Here is a 10,424-nt window from a genome sequence, read left to right on the forward strand (position 1 = left end):
ATTATTGAGCATGCATCAGGACACGTCCAAGAAAACAGTTTGAGTGCGCTTCTGTACCAAAAGATTTAAGACAAAAAGAGAATGAAAAATAACAGGGCTATTTGCTGTAGCTTGGTTTCAGTAGCTTGGAAAGGCATGTTTTTAAAATAGCTGTAAAATCAGATTGAATTTAAAATGGTAATCAGTTGGAGATATACATCCAGTGATAACATTTTGAAGGTTTCCACCAAAAGCCACCCAGTGATTAGATATTTTTGGTAACAGACAGGGTTGACTCAGTCAGTCAGTAATGTTTTAAACTAATGTGTCACGCAAAGCGAAGCAGTCTGGGTAGATGTTTTGGATGACTTTCAGCTATAACCAGATTTTTTTTTCCTCCATCTTTAAAACGGTCAAGAATTTTTGTCTCCTGTAAAGTCTGTCACCGACATCTTGAAACTGGCTTCAAAAGTTTTTCAGTTATAGGGAAACATTCACTGATTTCCTAAAAGTTTAATTAAAATCTGTTCCGTTGTTCACAAGATATTTTGCTGACAGGCTAAGTCGTTAATGGCAACATTTTTAACAAAGATCTTTTGTCACAGTGCTTAAAATGTGTGCTGGAGATCAGTCTCAGCTACAAACACCAGATTTTAGTTCAATTTCAGTAAAACTGAATGAGTTTTAGACATCTGTGTGTTCCTGAAGGTTAGTGGGCCGTTGCGGCCATCTTGAATCAGTTGACTCCAAAGGTCAATCAGCTGTAAATGTACACTAAAATGATTACGTTCTTCATTAAAATCCTCCCTTGGTTCATGAGAATTACACACAAACATGGGTAAAAAATACTTTTCAATCAATTAATATGCCTAATACTGCAACCTCTACAATCCAAACCATCAATTTCATCTGAGTTTTAAATAATGTGAACAATTAATATTTAAAATACACGTAATAATCCTAGAAGACATTTACTCCACCTGTTGGTCTATGGGTGACTTCTGGACGCACTATTTATCATTGACGTGTCTAATTAGACCTAATTTTTATCACCTGCGCGGACTCTTGTGATGTTGCCGCTTCCTGCAACTGTCCTCGCGCAGCCGGAAGTGCTTTAACAGAGCGGCCATTCAGCTGCTGCAGCTTCCAACACGACACTCCTCTCCTGGCATCTGGTTGCGTCACTCTACCTGAGGATGCCCCGTCCATCCTCACACATTGTTTAACAACCAGCGCGTGGCTGCATGACGTCACGCTCCAACATCGGAGCAGCTGCGCGTGGAGCGCTCTGAATTAAAAAAAAAAAAAAGCCCCATCCTTTAACTTTAGTTTATTTAACTTTGTCAAACCTCTTAATTACTGCTACTGTCGCATTCCCGCTGCGCATTTCTTAAGATATGTTTGCTGTGTGGAGTTTTCTTGAGTAAAACGGAATTACTCCACCTTTATTTAAAGATGACTGATTTTAGTCATCTTTACGAAGACTTTGTGACGGTTTCTTTTGCTTAATATGTTAAAGACAGACTGTTACTCACCACTCTGGCGTTTGGAGTCCATTTCGCCTGATATGTCCAAGTTTGTTTCCAGTTACACTTCCTTTGTCATGTTGTTTAAAAATAATTGTCCGTGTGAGACGTGGGTCCGCACGAACAGCGGCTCTCTGTGCGGCCGGATGACTCAGAACGACCCGCTACAGTTTACAGCCGGCAGCCGCTCCGTCCCTCACCGCGGACTCCCCTGGGTCCTAGCGCTCGTCAAGTTCTCGATCACAAATCCAATTTAGTCCTATTTGAGGAGCTGTAATCCCTGAAAACTAACAAAATGATCTCTTAATTGGTGTTATGCAACAGCCAGAGCTAAAATAGGCTTTGATACTATCCCTTTAACTCTGCCTTTTACGTTTAATTGTATGAGTTTAATTCTACTAAATGTTTTCTTCCACTTAATAGTATAGTTTCAATGCAAAATGTGTTTCATTTGAGTCCAAATTACAGCACTGTATATACACTTCTATCACTGAAACAGCAGTGTGCTAAGTAAAAAGTGGCATGCGTCAAATAATAGTGGACTACTAGCAGTTAATACTTTTAGCATTTTTGTGACAATATCTGAATATCACCTATAAATTTCCAAATGTGAATTAAAACTTGTGCAAGAGGGGTAAAAGTTTCCACAGCCACAACTGTACAATTCACCGCTAGATGTAAAACAGAGTTTGGTAACTTGGGTGGGAAAGAATTTGTCAAATCTCTAGTGGACAGTTCGAGGCAGTATCAGGATTTTGTGGCTCCACCTAGAGATTCTAAGATGATTTGCAAGAATAAACTGGCTCTAAAAAGCAACCTAGAGCCAGGTTTACATGTGTAGAAGAGAGAAATGATTTGTTTTCAGTGATACATACTGTGTGAAAAGGATGTGATGTAAATGTAAGGTATATGTGACTCTTTAAAGAATGGTTGTGTAGGAACAGAACACGGCTTGGTTTCATTTTATACCAGAGGACTGGAAGATCTCTTGCTTTAGGGCCTTGAGCAAGAGCTGGGTCAATTCTTCAAATACCAGAAGCTCAAAGAAGATCTCATGATAATAAAGTTATTCAGTTTCTTTGTGAAAGTACTGATATTTTAAACAATTTGGGAAAAGTACTGAGAATTTTCACTTTAAATTATTTTGTCTTGTGATGTTTTGTAAGATTGTAAATAAGGACTGGTTTGGAGAAACCACCTCTGAACATTAGCCTCTGTGCTGTCAGCATTCAACATATGTTCACAAGAATAAAAGTGCTCTAAACTATAAAAATAAAAATAAAAAACTACCAGAAAATCGTGTGCAAATTTGTGCAAAATTGAAAATTTGTGCAAATTTAATCATTTTATGCTCTTTTAAAACTTTTTTCCGCTAAATTAAACTTTTTCAGCATTTTCGGCTACTTTTTAGGTATTTTCCTGCTAATTTTCACCATTTTTTTCTGTCGTTTATACAAAACAGATTCCAAAAAAGTTGGGACACTAAACAAATTGTGAATAAAAACTGAATGCAATGATGTGGAGGTGCCAACATCTAATATTTTATTCAGAATAGAACACAAATCACAGATCAAAAGTTTAAACTGAGATAATGTATCATTTTAAGGGAAAAATCTGTTGTTTCCAAATTTCATGGCGTCAACAAATCCCAAAAAAGTTGGGACAAGTCCATTTTTAATTCAATTCAATTCAGTTCAATTCAGTTTATTTATATAGCGCCAAATCACAACAAAGTTGTCTCAGGGCACTTTACAGAAACATTCACATACATAAAAGCCAATTAGTAGTTCTCTATCTAAGGACTAGACGTCTAGATGACGTCTAGATGGGAGCATATGTTGTTCTAGAACCTGAACATAGTTCTCTGCATTAATGGTGCCTTTCCAGACATGCAAGCTGCCCATGCCACAAGCGCTCATGCAACCCCATACCATCAGTGATGCAGGCTTCTGAACGGAGCCTTGATAACAACTTGGGCTATCCTTGTCCTCTCTGGTCCGGATGACATGGCCTCCCAGTGTTCCATAAAGAACTTGAAATCGTGACTCATCTGACCACAGAACAGTTCTATTTCATATAGGCTTCGCCCTTTAAGGCTGTCGCTGATGGTTTATCCCGTTATGCGCAGCATAAGCACTGAAAAAAAATTAGTCCACGCCCACCTGCTGTGTGGGCCCCACCCGGTCCGTATAAATTACGTTAAGAGCGGGAAATCGGCTCCCATTTTTTCTTCAGCGAGCTAATATAGCACTGTCAGAAGAACAAAGAAGATAAATTGTGTAAATGACCAACCTTTGCGGAAGATGCTTGGCCCGGCAGTCGACCTCCGGTCGTCCGGTGAGTTCTCCTCCCCGAGGAGAAGATGACAGCAGTCTTATTCCAAGGTAAGCGTCGGGGAACATTTCCCAGTGACAGGTCATTACACGCTGGACAACGCCATCTTGTGTTTTTCCTCTTATCGCCGACCCTCGGGGCGAACCGGATGGTTCCTCCGGGGCAAGGTGTGCTCAGCTGCAGCCCCCGCTGCTCATTCCCTCCCGGGGAGCGTAGTGTAGGTGGAGGGGGGCTGAGTGAATGCTCACCCCATCCCACCTCGTTTCGCATCGGCGATCACACCGCTCCCGGCCGACAGCGCCCTCAGGGATTGCCCGGCGGAACCCGGGAGGAGGCTGACATGAAGGGACTCCCTTTTTCTACGTCCCTCGCCTTTTCCCGCCAGTTCGGATGATCGGCGGAAAGGTTATTTTTCACTGACGTGTTTTTCCAGGCAGCCGCAGTTAGCAACAACGTGCGCTGCTAGCATATAGCATGTCCAAGGGACTGAAGGCCGCAGACCTGCCTTGGAGACAAAGAACTCCTTCTGTAAGGCAACTGACGCTATTCCTCGGTTCCCTCCCCTGGAGCCAAGCCTCGCGGAAGCTTCCGGAGCGAAGCTGTCCAGGTCGGAGCAGCGTCCCGTCCCTCCGGAGGAACCAGACGGCGACCAAAGCTCTCCAATCGAGCCCACCGACGTGTTTTCAGGCAACCGCAGTTAGCAACAACATGCGCTGCTAGCATTTAGCATGTCGAAAGGCTGGAGACCTCAGACCTGCCGGAGGAGACTAAAAGCTCCCTGTGTAATCGGCAGACGCCATCCTCAACATGTGCGCCGCTCCCTCGGTTTTGCCTGTCGAGGATTGTAGCATGGATGACGGTAATCCAACGTTCCATCTGGCTCCGTCACTCTCCATTGCTGCCGGAAAAGCTGCACAAAGACCGGATGGAGGGCCCCATCTCATCGGACGCGCTGTTCGGAAGCAGCTTGACGTCCATGCTGACGAATTCGAAGCAGTCGGAGGAGACGTCGGAAGCTGTACGCCATCTCATCAAGCCGCGCGGCTCATTCCGTCCTCCAGCCCGCTGGAGAGATCGTCGAAAGCAGAGGCAGAAACATCGACGCTCCACGGCAGCAGCAGCTTCGTCTCGCCCAGCTCCACCACCAGCCCCGCCCGCCAGAGACCACCCCTCCTCAGTCCGGCAGCCTGCACTTCAGCGTTTTCCCCAGAGATCGCCTGCAGACGGCGCTCGGAGCAAACAAACCGCAGGGCTCACGGGGGAGAAGTTTTAAGAAATGACGGTCTGCGGAGGATGTGTGTATAAATGACACAGGAATTGAATAAATGATTTTTCAAAGATCAAAATGCCTGTTTTTAGCCAGTCTGTAAGCTCGGATGAGCTCACAGCCGCTACACACACATCCTCCACTCATAAGAGCCGGTGTCCTTAAATAAGGTTTTTTAAATCCACCGCCGCTCCTTCACATGCCCAGACGCTCACGTGACACCACGGTAAGCGAAATAACTTGTTGTCAATCAGACCCGCACGATCACCTCCCAACGGTGTTAACGCGCTCCCGAGCGAGACAAGCAGCCTCCATCCAACGGCACTGTGTCGATGATGCACGCACAGCTGCCCGGCGCTCACCGGCCCACATCGGGATAAATGTGGGACCGCAGGCCGGGTCCGGTGGAGGTCCCTGCTCTCAGCGAAAACAACACACGCCTCTCCTGAATGAACGCGAGTGGCCGTCATCCACCGCGTCCCAGCGATCAGCAGCTCACGGCGGCATAAGCGTGAGACAGCTGAATGAATCCAATGACGGGCCCCGCCCTCAGCGAGAGCGGCGCGCGTCCCTCCAGAGGAAACGTGCGCTCCCGCGAGGCTCACAACCTTCACTTCATCAGCTGACACACGCCTCGCCTCAGCACACACCGCCCCGCCCGGACATGAAGGTTGGTCCGCGATCCAGTCACAGCGCGCGGGCGCGCGCAGAACAGCCCTTTCGAGAAAGCCTCGCCTTGGGTCACGCGGAAAACATTTCCGCGACGCATGACGGCGGTCGAGGCGGAGGTTTGGATGACATCCGTTCAAAACACGGCACATCATTTAAACGCACGTCCACTCCACGAACGTCACGCAGAGTGGTTAAAAACATGCTTACCGGACAGATGGATGGACAGAGTGTTATGCAAGGGTTACACGCTGCAGTTTGCAACCCGACCCCCTCCGTTCGGAGGAGTTATAGAGACGGTCCTGTCATCACCAGACCAAGTCTCAGCCTTAAATGCAGAAGTCCAAGAGCTTCTGATAAAAGGTGTAATCTCAAGAGTTCCCAACGAGGAGGAAAACACAGGGTTTTACTCACGCTACTTCCTGGTCCCCAAAAGGACCGGAGGGATGAGACCGATTCTGGATCTGTCAGCTTTCAACAAAGCGATCATGAACAGATCTTTTCACATGTTGATGAACAGACAGCTGTTGGACAACATCCAGGAAAACGACTGGTTTGTCTCCATCGTTTTAAAAGATGCCTATTTTCACACACCAATCATCCCAAAACACAGAAAATTTCTGCGTTTCGCCTTTCAAGGGATGAAGTACCAGTACAACAGGTTGCCTTTTTTGGGTACTCCCTCGCGCCTCGTACGTTCTCAAAGTGTGTGGAGACAGCCCTGCATCCACTGCACAAGCAGGGATGAGAGTTTTGTTTTACCTGGACGACCTGCTGCCCCTGTCTCACTCCAGACAGGAAGCATTGATACAGGCTCAGGTGTTAGCATCACACCTGCTAAATCTGGGTTTCGCCATAACTGGAAGAAGAGCTCGATTTTCCCGGCCCAGATAATTGTTATCTGGGAGTGGAATTAAACTCAATTACCATGACGGCTCGTTTATCACAAACAAGAATCGACACTCTAAAAACCAATTATGCCACGTAAGACCTGGCAAAGTGGTAACAGCTGTCTCCGTCATGAAGCTGTTGGGAATGACGTCATCAGCTCACACAGTGGTCCCGCTGGGTTTGTTACACATGAGACGCCTCCAGAGGTGGTTTACGCGTCTGCGTGTGGATCCAGTAAAACAAAAGAGACGGATGATCACTGTCCCTCCCTCCATGGGAGCAGACCTCCGACACTGGGGAAACACCCTGGCTCTGTCAGAGGGAGTCCCCGTCAGCAGACCCACGTCACGTGTCAGTCTTCACGGACGCGTCTCTGTCAGGTTGGGGGGGGGAACATGCCTATCTCAAGCAGTAGGGGCGCTGTGGCCCCACCGCACATCAGCCCACATCAATGTTTTGGAGTGTCGCACAGTGCTGAATGTGATTCAACATTTTGCTCCCGTGCTACAGAATCAACACGTGTTGATTCACACAGACAACATGATGACTGCTGCGTACATAAACCGCCAGGGGGGTGTGCGTTCAGCCCAGATGGTACACATTGCGCGGAAGCTACTGAGTTGGGTTCATCAAACCTGCTTTTATTAGAGCGGTTTACATATCCGATGTTCTGAACAGAGGGGCTGATGTGACGTCCAAGGGCGGCCCACGTTATGTGGACCGGATCCTCCATCCGGATCTGATGTTTTTCAGACACAGCAGAAGTTGGCAAAGCAGCTGTGGACCTGTTTGCGACGCGAGAAGAACGCGCAATGTCAACTACGGTTTTTTCCCTGAGCCCGCGAGACGATCCATCGCTGGGTGGGGACGCATTTGCTCACAGTCGGTGGCCCAAAACGCTTTTTACGCGTTTCTTTTCCCTCACCTCCTCTGTTTTTTACGGTCCATGAACCGAGTTCAGGAGGAGGGATTGACAGCTCTCCTGGTGGCTCCCGGCGTGTGAACGCACTATGGTTCCCAGGCCTGCAACGTCTGTTGTGGGGTCGCCGTGGAACTGTCGTGGAGGAAGGATGCTCTCCTTCAGGCAGGAGGAGCGACCAAGAGTTACCCAGAAATAGGTCAACACCGGTGGGTCTGACCGCTGAGCGGTCCCACTTAGAGGATGGGTCTCCCTCAGGAGATAGTGTGCACAATTCAAGATTCACGTGCTGCATCTACCACAGTTCTGTACACATCAAGGGTACGGCTTTTCAGCGCTGGTGTACAGAGAAGGTTTAGAGACCACTTCATGCTTTTTAGGCAGCGTGTTGTTTTTCTACAACACCTGATGGATAGGGAGTTGGCTTTCAGTACGCTTTAACGTACGTTGCAGCCATCTCTTCCTGCCACAAAGGGTTTGGAGACAGAACAGCTTTTAATCACCCGCTGATGAAGCGGTTTCTAAAAGGTGTACAGAGATGTAGGCCTGTTTCATGCCCACTTGTTCCACAGTGGGATTTAACGCTGGTCCTGCGAGCCCTGATCAAAGCTTCAATTGAGCCTCTGGATCAGTTTTCATTTAAATTCTTGTCTCTTTAAACAGTCCTGCTGCTGGTCTTAACACCCGCTAAGAGGGTAAGTAATTATCTGCCCTCTCTGTTGTTTCGTCATGCCTTAGAATTAGGCTGACGGGCAGCTCAGCTGTTTTAAGACCAACCCAGCTTTTATGCCTAAAACATCACGAGCTCTTTTAAATCAAGAGTGATGTCGTTGGAGGGGTTTTTTCCCCCCCACAGATCAGAAGGGGAAGCATCTGTTCATCTTCTCTGCCCGGTGCAGGCGTTGACGTGTTACGTAACGCGCACAGCTGCAATGCGTTCAAATTCAACAATTGTTTGTGCATTATAGAGATGCTTCTGCAGGTCGCCGTTATCCATCCAGCGCTTGTCACACTGGCTGTGTGAGGCCTTTTTCTGAAGCCTACAGAGCATCAGATTTAGGGCCTCCTGTCAACCTCTAAGCACACTCGACCAGGGGTATCGCATCTTCGACTGCTCTGCATAATGGTATGTCAATGCAGGACATTTGCACTGCGGCTGCATGGTCAACACCCTGCTCATTTATTCGCTTTTACCTACGTGATGTAACGGCTCGTTCCATGACACATTCTGTCCTTAGTGCCCTAACAGAATGAATATTGTTGTTCTCATGGAACTCTGTTTAAGCTCACTTCTGTCTGCATGCATTACAGTGTGAGATGTTGTTTTCAGTCACAGTCGTGTCTGTGATTTTGGTTCTATTGTCACTAATCAGTTCATGATTGTTGTTAACAATCAGTTCATTTGATTATTGATCAATTCATGGACATTAATCTGTTTATACTGTTCAGCCATGAACCAGTTGGTTCATGCCCCCCTCCCCCCCCTCTTTTAACTTCCTCTTCCCGTTGAAAGTTTTTCCGGGGTATTCATGTTTGTCAGAACGCATAGTTACACAACATGCGTCTGTGCATGGCACATAATTACGCGATGCGTAGTTTATGCACACGGGGAGCTGAGTGACAAGACGCTTTTTGGGCAAGCTTCCGCTTCTTACTGTGTTCGAATGGACCCAGTGAGGCGAGGACCACATCCGCTTCGCCCTTAAACCATCAGCGACAGCCTTAAAGGGCGAAGCCTATATGAAATAGAACGTTGGTTACGTACTGTAACCCCAGATTCTATGAATATAGGCGTAGCCCTTTAAGCGTCGGGCCTCACTGGCTCCTAAATGGCTGAAGAAAAAAAAGCTATTTTGGGAGCCGATTTCCCGCTCTTAACGTAATTTATACGGACCGGGTGGGGCCCACACAGCAGGTGGGCGTGGACTAATTTTTTTTCAGTGCTTATGCTGCGCATAACGGGATAAACCATCAGCGACAGCCTTAAAGGGCTACGCCTATATTCATAGAATCTGGGGTTACAGTACGTAACCAACGTCTTCCATTTTGCCACACTCCATTTTAAATGACTCCTGGCCCAGTGAAAATGTCTGAGCTTGTGGAGCTTGCTTAGAAATGGCTTCCTCTTTGCACTGTAGAGTTTCAACTGGCAACAGCGGATGGCACGGTGGATTGTGTTCACTGACAATGCTTTCTGGAAGTATTCCTGAGCCCATTCTGTTATTTCCTTGACAGTGGCATTCCTGTTTGAGGTGCAATGACGTTTAAGGGCCCGGAGATCACGAGCATCGAGATCACGAGCATCCAGTAGAGTTTTACGGCCTTGACCCTTACGCACAGCGGTTGTTCCAGATTCTCTGAATCTTTTGATGATGTTATGCACTGTTGATGATGATAACTTAAAAGTCTTTGCTATTTTATGCTGGGTAACACCATTCTGGTATTGCTGCACTATCTTTCTGCGCAACAATGGTGGAATTGGTGATCCTCTTACCATCTTGGCTTCTGACAGACACTGACACTATGAGAAGCTCTTTTTATACACAATCATGTTGTCAATTGACCTAATTAGTGTTAATTGGTCTTCCAGCTGTTTGTTATATGCACAATTTCCTTTTGCCAGCCACTTATTGCTACTTGTCCCAACTTTTTTGGGATTTGTTGACACTGTGAAATTTTGAATCAACATATTTTTCCTTTAAAATGTTACATTTACTCAGATTAAACTTTTGATCTGTCATCTATGTTATATTACAAATAAAATATTGACATTTGCCATCTCCACAGCATTGCATTCAATTTTTATTCACAATTTGTTTAGTGTCCCAACTTTTTTGGA

This window comes from Nematolebias whitei, chromosome 14 (genome assembly GCF_014905685.2).
Source record: "Nematolebias whitei isolate Nwh7 chromosome 14, NemWhi1, whole genome shotgun sequence".
NCBI lineage: Eukaryota > Metazoa > Chordata > Actinopteri > Cyprinodontiformes > Rivulidae > Nematolebias > Nematolebias whitei.